Genomic DNA, 8375 nt, shown 5'->3' with positions numbered 1-8375 from the left:
GAATGCCCTAGGAGTCACCCACAGGACAGTTGATGTGCTGCGCAAGCGCTGGTACGACCTGCGCCAGCGCTCCAAGGAGAGGTTGGCTGCCAGGCTGGAGCAGTCCCAGCTCACCGGTGGGGGAACCTCCAACGTCCAAGACTCTACACCACTGGAGGAGCTGGTAGAGGGCACACTGCCTCATCAGAGTGTTGCGGGCGTGTCCGTGCTCGACAGCTCAGCACAACCATCAGCAAGACCAGGTAAGAAGCATGCCTCCCCACCCTAAACCACCCCCAGAACCCCCTGAGGCGACCTAGGGATTAGGGCAACCACATGTCAGGCTAGACCAAGTACACAGCAATGCATTATGGGAGATGTAGTCACAACAGTCAGCAATGTAGAAAGTAGCATGAGATTGCCAAATTGTACACATGTGCAGGTCAGGAGAGGTGAATGACACAAGTAAAGTCAGGGAACACTGTGAAAATTTATTAGTACATCACCTGTGATGATCAAATAAGTAATGTGTGCTGTTCTATCCACAGCACCTGCAAGTGGGAAAGCTACAGCCAGTGCAACAGAGACAGGAGCCAGAGGCTCAGGAGAAGGCAGGCATGGCCATGATCCAGATGGGGAGGACAGTCCTATTATCCAAACACAGGGACACAGTAGGAGGAACGTGAGGCCATTCAGAATAATGGATGATGAGGAAGAGGAAAATGACAATGTCCAGTCTGAAGCACCAGTACCCCAGCAGCAGGAGTCCAGAACAGAGTCCAGAGGCAGGCGTAGACCCCGCACGGCCATCAGCACCAATGTGCAAGAAGAAGAATCAGTGTTCGCCGGTCTTGAAATGCACATGCTCCAGGTTCACCGCCTGCAAGCGAAACACATGAAGGCCATTCAGAGAGAGATCAGGGCAGGGAACAGAGGACTACGCGAGGAAATCAGGGGGGCTGTGCAGGAGCTGACTGCAGAGATGAGAGCTGAACGCGCAGCCAGGCGCAAAGAAATTGCCCGCATGGACCACTACACGCGTGCTGTTAATCGCCTCGCCTCCTCCAACAATATGCTGGCAAGGCGTGCCATAGAGACCCAGCGAGAGTTCTCGCATGGTATCCAGGACATAGCCACTGTGGTAGTGCAGTCAACTGCCACCCTGGATGAGCTGCGTGCGCTGCGTACTGCTGGACCCGGGGTGCTTACCCCCAGTGAGGAGGACTCACAGTCGGTGCGGAGCACTAATACACCACCACCCACTGTTGAGAGGCGCCGTAGTGGCCGGAGCAGCAGGCCTGCCCCACAACAATAGGGACTGCATCAAAATGACTACTCCGCACAGGGGGTATATGGGGCCAGCAACTGGGTAGCACTTGCTATACCAATGACTGTTTAGTTGCACTGTGATTTGAACATGTGCTTTTGTTAAGGAGAGTTCATCCTGCATTTTTTTGGAAGTCACATTGTTGGTTTTGGAAATTAAACACGTTTGCAGAGCAATAAGTTGTCATTGTATCATTTTTACTCACCTAGAAGTAGTTCCGCATGATCTCATCACGCCTCTGGCGCCCAGCTGCAGCAGCAGCTACGCCAGCTTCCATGTGTATGGGTCCGGGTCCCTCCACGTCCGAGGTATCTGAGTCACTCGACTCCATAGGTGTCCCTTTCCTGGTCGCAATGTTGTGGAGCATGGCACAAGCTACAACAATTTTGCAGCATGTCTCAGGGCTGTATTGAAGGGCACCTCCACTTTTGTGGATGCATCTGAATCTGCTCTTCAGAATCCCGAAAGTTCGCTCGATGGTGTTTCTTGTGGTAATGTGTGCCCGGTTGTAGCGGTGCTCCCCAGCAGTGGCAGGATTCAAGTAGGGTGTCAGGATGAAGTCCCTGACTGCATAGGCACTGTCCCCTGTGGGTGGAAGAGTTGAAAGGTCAGTCAATGTGATGCACATGCAGGTCATGAGTAATATGGGCTGACAATGTGTGCTGTTACCTAGTAGGTATCCCTCTCCAAATTCCCCTCTTGAGAGTCTACGGTATAGGCCACAGTGACGGAATATAAATGCATCATGTGTGCTACCAGGGTACTTTGCCACTATATCGGTGATAATGTTTTTGGCATCACACACCATCTGTATGTTCAGGGAATGGTAGCATTTCCTGTTCCGGAATACATACTCTATGTTTGTGGGGGGTGAAATGGCAATATGTGTTCCGTCTATACATCCTATGACGTGGGGGAAATGGGCTATATTATAAAAATCCTGCTTAGTCTGTGCTAGTTCCTGTGGGGTGCTGGGGAAGTGGATGTGATGTTGCATCCTATGTGTCATGGCGTCGAGGAATGCATGGAAAAAGCGTGACAGGGCACTTTGAGACACCCCTCCTGCAGTGGCTATGACCCCCTGGAAACTACCTGAGGACAGCAGGTGTAGTGAACACAGGACCTGGATGTGTGTGGGTATGGCTTGGGTCCTGCGGGTGGGGTGTTCTAGGTAGGGCCTGAGTTCATCAATCAATTCAATTATGCTCTCTTCCTCCAGTCTGTAATGGGTGTGGATATCCTCATCAGTGCGTTGGAAGATGGTAATGCGCAACCGGAATATCCTCTCCTGCCGTCTCCTCCTCTGCGCCAGAGCTCTCACTCTTCGCCTCCTCACTATCATGTACAACCCGGACATTGTGGTAGGGAGTGTGTTGCATTCTGGGTTTCAATTTATAGTTTGCACCTGGTTACCACCTGCTCCCACTTGATGGTAATTGCGAGGCGCTATTTAGCGATTTTGCTTGATTCGCTAATGCAAATTGGTTGATACATTCCATAGCGATTTCAGAATTGCGATTTCCGCTTTAGCGAATCTCGCTAACGGATTTCTACGCTAAATAAGGATTCGCTTTTGTATTCGCTATGTTGCACTTTCGCAACGTTTGGAAATCGTTATTTACCGAATCCTTATTTCGCAAGCGTATTTTGCTTCATACATAGCGAATAGCGAATTTTTAGTCGCTAACGCTATTTATTGCGAATCGCAGCGTTTGCGATCGATTTTTGGCTTCATACATATAGCGGTTAGTGTTTGGTGTGAGAAGCTGCTTGATATATTGGCTTTGCTTACAAGTTCTGTTGATTTGGTAAATGTCTAACACATTTTACCTCACTGAACCCATTCTGTAAACTCCATGAGGTTGTGCATTACAATATATATTCCTACTTGCATCACAAACAGATTTGATTCACACGGTTCGAATACATGAAGTGGCTTGGGCCTGGTCAGCATTTACCTTCAGACTTAGAAGAATTTCGGAGATTAATGTTCTGAGAAGTTAAAGTTCAGTGGGTTAGAGCATGCAGGAGGTGCCTGAAGAGGGAGCGTTGTCAGTGGATAGCCTTGGATTGAAGCTGCAGTGAAGATATGTATGATCGGAATTAGTGCCCGATTTAATTCTTGCCAGTAACGATACTCCGTCACAACAGTGATGGATTATCCTCACCACCAAGAATGCGGTCCCCCCCACATTCCGATGTTGGTGGACCTTCAGGTTAATCACAGCACCGACTACTCTGTCTCCACTGTGATCATTCCCTGCTGACGGCCCTGGTGAGTAAGGGCATTCGGAAATATTACTACATGTCTGCCCACAAAATTTGGATTGGAGGACACATAGTCATTTTTTACAGTTCCTTACAGCCAGAAGAATGATTTGGTGCATGCAGTTGACCCCAGTGGTCGAGCATATGAGGTGAAGGACGGTTGTCCGGTTGAAAAAGAAAAGATTGTGCCTAGAAATACAGAAGAGGTGTTAGCTGGTGAAGTTTTAGGGAGATGTCCTAAGGCTCCAGTGTATACTTGGAATTGTAGTAGTATTTGTAGTGTGCGACAGGATTCAATTGAATTGTTTCGCAGTTTCTTACGGACATACACTAAGAAAAGTCTAAAACAAAAAATGAAAATTTTGCAAGAGTTGGATCCTTGTAGAGTGAGAGAAAAAACAGGTTTGCAAGGGCATTCACTGGCTTGTCTTTCAAGAAAAGTATGTCAGAGTGTTTTTCACAATTTTAGGATGTTAGCAGTGCATCATAATAAAGTGCGGAAATTAGTGAGAAGACTGTATTACGCAAAAAGTCCAGCACTTAAACTAAAACAGTTAAACAGTGCTCTTTTCCATGGAACTGAATTAGATGTGAAAAACATATGTGAAGAAATTGAGTTTTGTTACTTTGGTGAAAAAGGGGACAGTGCAGAAATAGATACAGTAATAGAAGCTAATATAGAAGAGAATGTAGAGAGTTCAAGTACAGAAAAATTTGAACATGAAATTACCTAGTTTAAGGCCTAATTTTACTTGTGTGTGTTGTCGACGAACTCATTATAAGCATCAGACTAGATTAGTTGATTTATATGTAAAAAGCGAAAAGGTAAATAATAATGAGTGGAAGGATTTTGCAACTTATTTGTTGGTAGAACATTGTTTTGATTTGGGTTCTGATCAACGTATTTGTAAATATTGTTATAATAAATTAAATGAAAACAGAATGCCTGCTCGAGCTGTTCATAATAATTTGGAGTTGGTAGACATTCCTTCTGAATTGATGGATTTAAATACCTATGAGTCTATTCTGATTCAATGTGAGCATCCTTTTCAGGCTATTGTGCGCATGGAGCCTAAGACAGGGAAATTGCCTCCTTCAGATTTACAGAGAGGATTAAAGGGTAGAGTTGTTTATTTGCCTCTAGATTTTAAGAAAAATATTGATACAATTGGTGTAGAAAAAGTAGAGGAGGAACCTCTGGTTATTCTAGTTAATGGTGTTCCGACAAAGAGTAAGAAAATCTGGCAAGAGTTAGTGGATATTAGGAAAGTCAAAAAGGCAACGTTGTATCTGGTAAAAAATAATCAGTACTATAAAAATGTGTATGTGGGAGAAGAGGAAACAACTGTAGAAGAGGACAGTGATTTCTCCGCTGGGCAAATAGAAAAAGTTGATGTCTCTAGAAGTGAAGAAATTTATGAACATTATAGTGTTCATCCATTGCATTCCAAAGAAGTAATGGGGAATGCTACTGACTTGTTTCAAATGAAATAAGCAAAAGGAAGTCCCATTAGTGTATGGGAAGAAAGTTTGGAAGCTCGTTGTTTTCCACAGTTATTTCCAACAGGTGAAGGTGGACGAGATGACGACCGACCTGTTCAAATTCCTGCATCTGAATACCAATCTTCAAGATTATATGCAGAAGATCCAAGGTTTCGTCAATGCATTCCATTTTGTTCCATTTACTGTTTGAGAGTGACTTGTCTGGACTTTCTTATGCAATGAACCATATACTGAAAAGTGGAGCACATCTACAAAATGTTTCGGCAAAGGACTTTATGGATAAAGTGAAACTGCAAGACAGTGTTTTGGAATCTCAGCTAATTAATCTCATGGCTTGTCAGCGTGGTACTAATGAGTATTGGTACCGTCGTCATGGGGAATTGAAATGTATGCTAAGAAACTTAGGAACTCGTACATGGCTCCTCACTCTTAGCTGTGCTGAGTATGCTTGGGAAGACTTACTTGAATTTCTACGAGAGGCAAATAAAAACATTGAAAATATTGAATACGAGACACCTGGAGAACTATGCTCTTTGGATCCAGTTAATGTATGCAGGTATTTTAATCATAAGTTTGAAGCTATGATGTCTTTTATTACAAACAAAAAAAATCCTCCGCTTGGAGAGGTGTTGGATTTCTTTTGGAGAAAGGAGTATCAAGCAAGAGGTGCTCCACACATACATATGCTGCTATGGATCAAAGATGCACCAAAATTTGGAACAGATTCAGATGCGAAAGTGATGAGTTTCATTGAGCAGTATTCTACATGTGCTGTTTCGAAAAGTACAGAAGAAAACAATTTAAGACATCAAGTTTTACGCTTTCAAACCCATCGTTGTGGAAAATACTGTTGTCGTAAATACAAATCCAAGGACAAGTTCTACACGAAATGTCGTTTTGCATTTCCACGTCCAGTAACATCGAAAGGAAGAGTGAACAATTTTATGTCTTCTCTGCAACATACTGTGACAAGAAAATCACCTAAAAATACATACAACCTAAGAAGAAATGAGAAGTCCAAATACATAAATGACTACAACCCAGTCATTTTGTACATGTGGAATGCTAACATGGATATTTCATATGTGGCTGACAACTCTATTGCTGTGGCTCGATATGTGACGTCTTACATCACAAAATCTGAAAAGACGGAACTGAAGGAAATGTGGGAGGAAATTTCACATGAAAAGAGTCTAAGCAAGAAATTATACAGTTATAGTCTGAAGATGTTGTCGCATCGAGAAATTGGAGCATATGAATGTTCTGATCGTTATCATCAGCAAGTCTATATGCCAAATCTAGAACCATCATTTGGGTGAGTCTAGGTCTTGCTGCAACACGAAACCGAGTTTTGAAATCTGTACAAGAAATAGAGTATTTGGCTGGGAAAGAACCAGACAGTACAGATATTTTGAAGACAAACATGTTGGATACATACTATCCAAATAGAAGTACTCATCTTACCAACTTTTGTCTGTATGAAGTTCTGCAAACCTATACTTTTAAAAAGAACGTCACAGAAGACATCAATAAAGGTGTATATGCTGTAATTGGATGTGAAGGCTGTCTGTTGAAACAAAGAAAAGGCCATTTGATTAATCATCAGAAATTGAGTTGTGAATCTCCAGACAAAAGGGAATTTTATTACTTAGCTCTTTTGCAACTCTTTAAGCCTTGGCGTACAGAAGAGGAACTACTTGGAGATTTTCTTACTTATGATGATTCGTTCCATGCAACAAAGGATACCATAGAATGTCCTGTTTTTTCAAATTATCTGCAAATGTTGAACGAGGAAATACAGCAAGAAGCTACAATTGCAGCAGAGATTGCTAGAGACAGTTCTCAAGATAGTCAAAGTTCTGCTTCATTGAGTCAGGATCCACTAAGAGGACCAATTATACAAAATGGAGCTGCCACTGCCGTGGATGAAGTTGAAAGAGCCATGGAACAAGCTCAGGAGGATGGAGTTAACTTAGAAGATTTGGAAAAAGAACTAAACGTTGAGCAGAGACAAATATATGATGAAGTCACAGAACACATTGAGCATGGTTTATCTCATGAGAAAAAAGAGTGCTCATGTACATCATTTATACCTGTCCGACTGTACGTGAGTGGAGAAGCAGGAACTGGAAAAAGTTTCCTGATTAAAGCAATTGCAACATATCTGCAGAAAAGAACGGAGTCATCGCTCTCTTGTGTTGTTAGTGCTCCAACTGGGTTGGCAGCACACAACATTAAAGGGATTACTTTACATCGCTTATTGATGCTGCCAGTAGAGCATGATAATAAATTACAATACCACAAGCTATCTGGAGAAGCTTGTTGTGAAGTTTCAAGAGTCCTAAAGAAAATTAAACTTCTTATCATTGATGAAGTAAGCACGGTATCAAATGTAATGCTTGCTTTTGTGCATTTAAGAATGCAAGAAATTCTTAAAACAGACTATGATGTGTTATTTGGAGGCAAACACGTCATTGTTTTTGGAGATCTACTGCAACTAACTCCAGTGAAAGGACAGCCAGTGTTTAAAATGCTTACGCATGAAGATACCAGGAAGTGCTTAGGAAGCATTGGAAATGTTAACATATGGTTAAATTTCAAATATGCAGAACTGCTTCAAAATATGCGACAGGCAAAGGATGAAGATTATAAAAATATTCTACAAGATGTAAGAATTGGAAAACTAACTGAGCATGGCAAAGAAGCTTTACATGGACGATTAATTTCAAATTTGTTTCCAAATTAAAATATTCTCCAAGAGAATATTTTTATGAAAATTCCTGAAAACAAATCTGTCATATGCTTGATGCCAACTCTGCAAGAATGTTCAATCTTCAACAACAAAATGTTAAAGTTGGAAAATCAAGAGATTGTGAAACTGGAAGCTATTGATAAAATAGAACATGAAGGAGCAACTATTATTTTGTCAGAAAAGTTGAAATCAAAATTGGATTCTTTAGAGAAGACAATATCTAAAACTGCTGGTTTGGAAAAGACTCATGTGGAAAGAGGTTTAGTAAATGGAGCAATGGGTCATGTTGTGGATTTTGTGAATTACCAAAATAGAGATGGAATTCAATTTATAAAAATTAAATTTGATGGTATTGAAGAAGTACAACAAATCAGTCGTTGTTCTGCACGATTTTTGCTTGTGAAAGATTTATATGTCCGCAGAAAACAGTTTCCTATTTCTTTGGCATATGTAGTGACTATTCATAAATCTCAAGGTTTAAGTGTAGATAGTGCTTTGGTGAATATTGGAAGTTCTGTGTTCAAGGAGGGTATGGCATATGTTGCT

The 8375-nt window shown here is 42.0% G+C and overlaps 1 long non-coding RNA gene across 1 annotated transcript; it reads right to left on the bottom strand.

Annotated features, from left to right (window-relative positions):
• Positions 1-450: 450 nt before the first annotated feature.
• Positions 451-1892, bottom strand: LOC144791031 (uncharacterized). The gene is made up of 2 exons (XR_013602278.1): positions 1512-1892; positions 451-859 (listed from the first exon to the last, which is right to left on the bottom strand). It is a non-coding gene; the product is annotated as an uncharacterized LOC144791031 (long non-coding RNA).
• Between the last annotated feature and the right edge of the window lie 6483 nt (positions 1893-8375).

Source organism: Lissotriton helveticus, chromosome 11 (assembly GCF_964261635.1).
Source record: "Lissotriton helveticus chromosome 11, aLisHel1.1, whole genome shotgun sequence".
NCBI lineage: Eukaryota > Metazoa > Chordata > Amphibia > Caudata > Salamandridae > Lissotriton > Lissotriton helveticus.
This window is presented reverse-complemented; position numbering and strand designations above follow the sequence as displayed.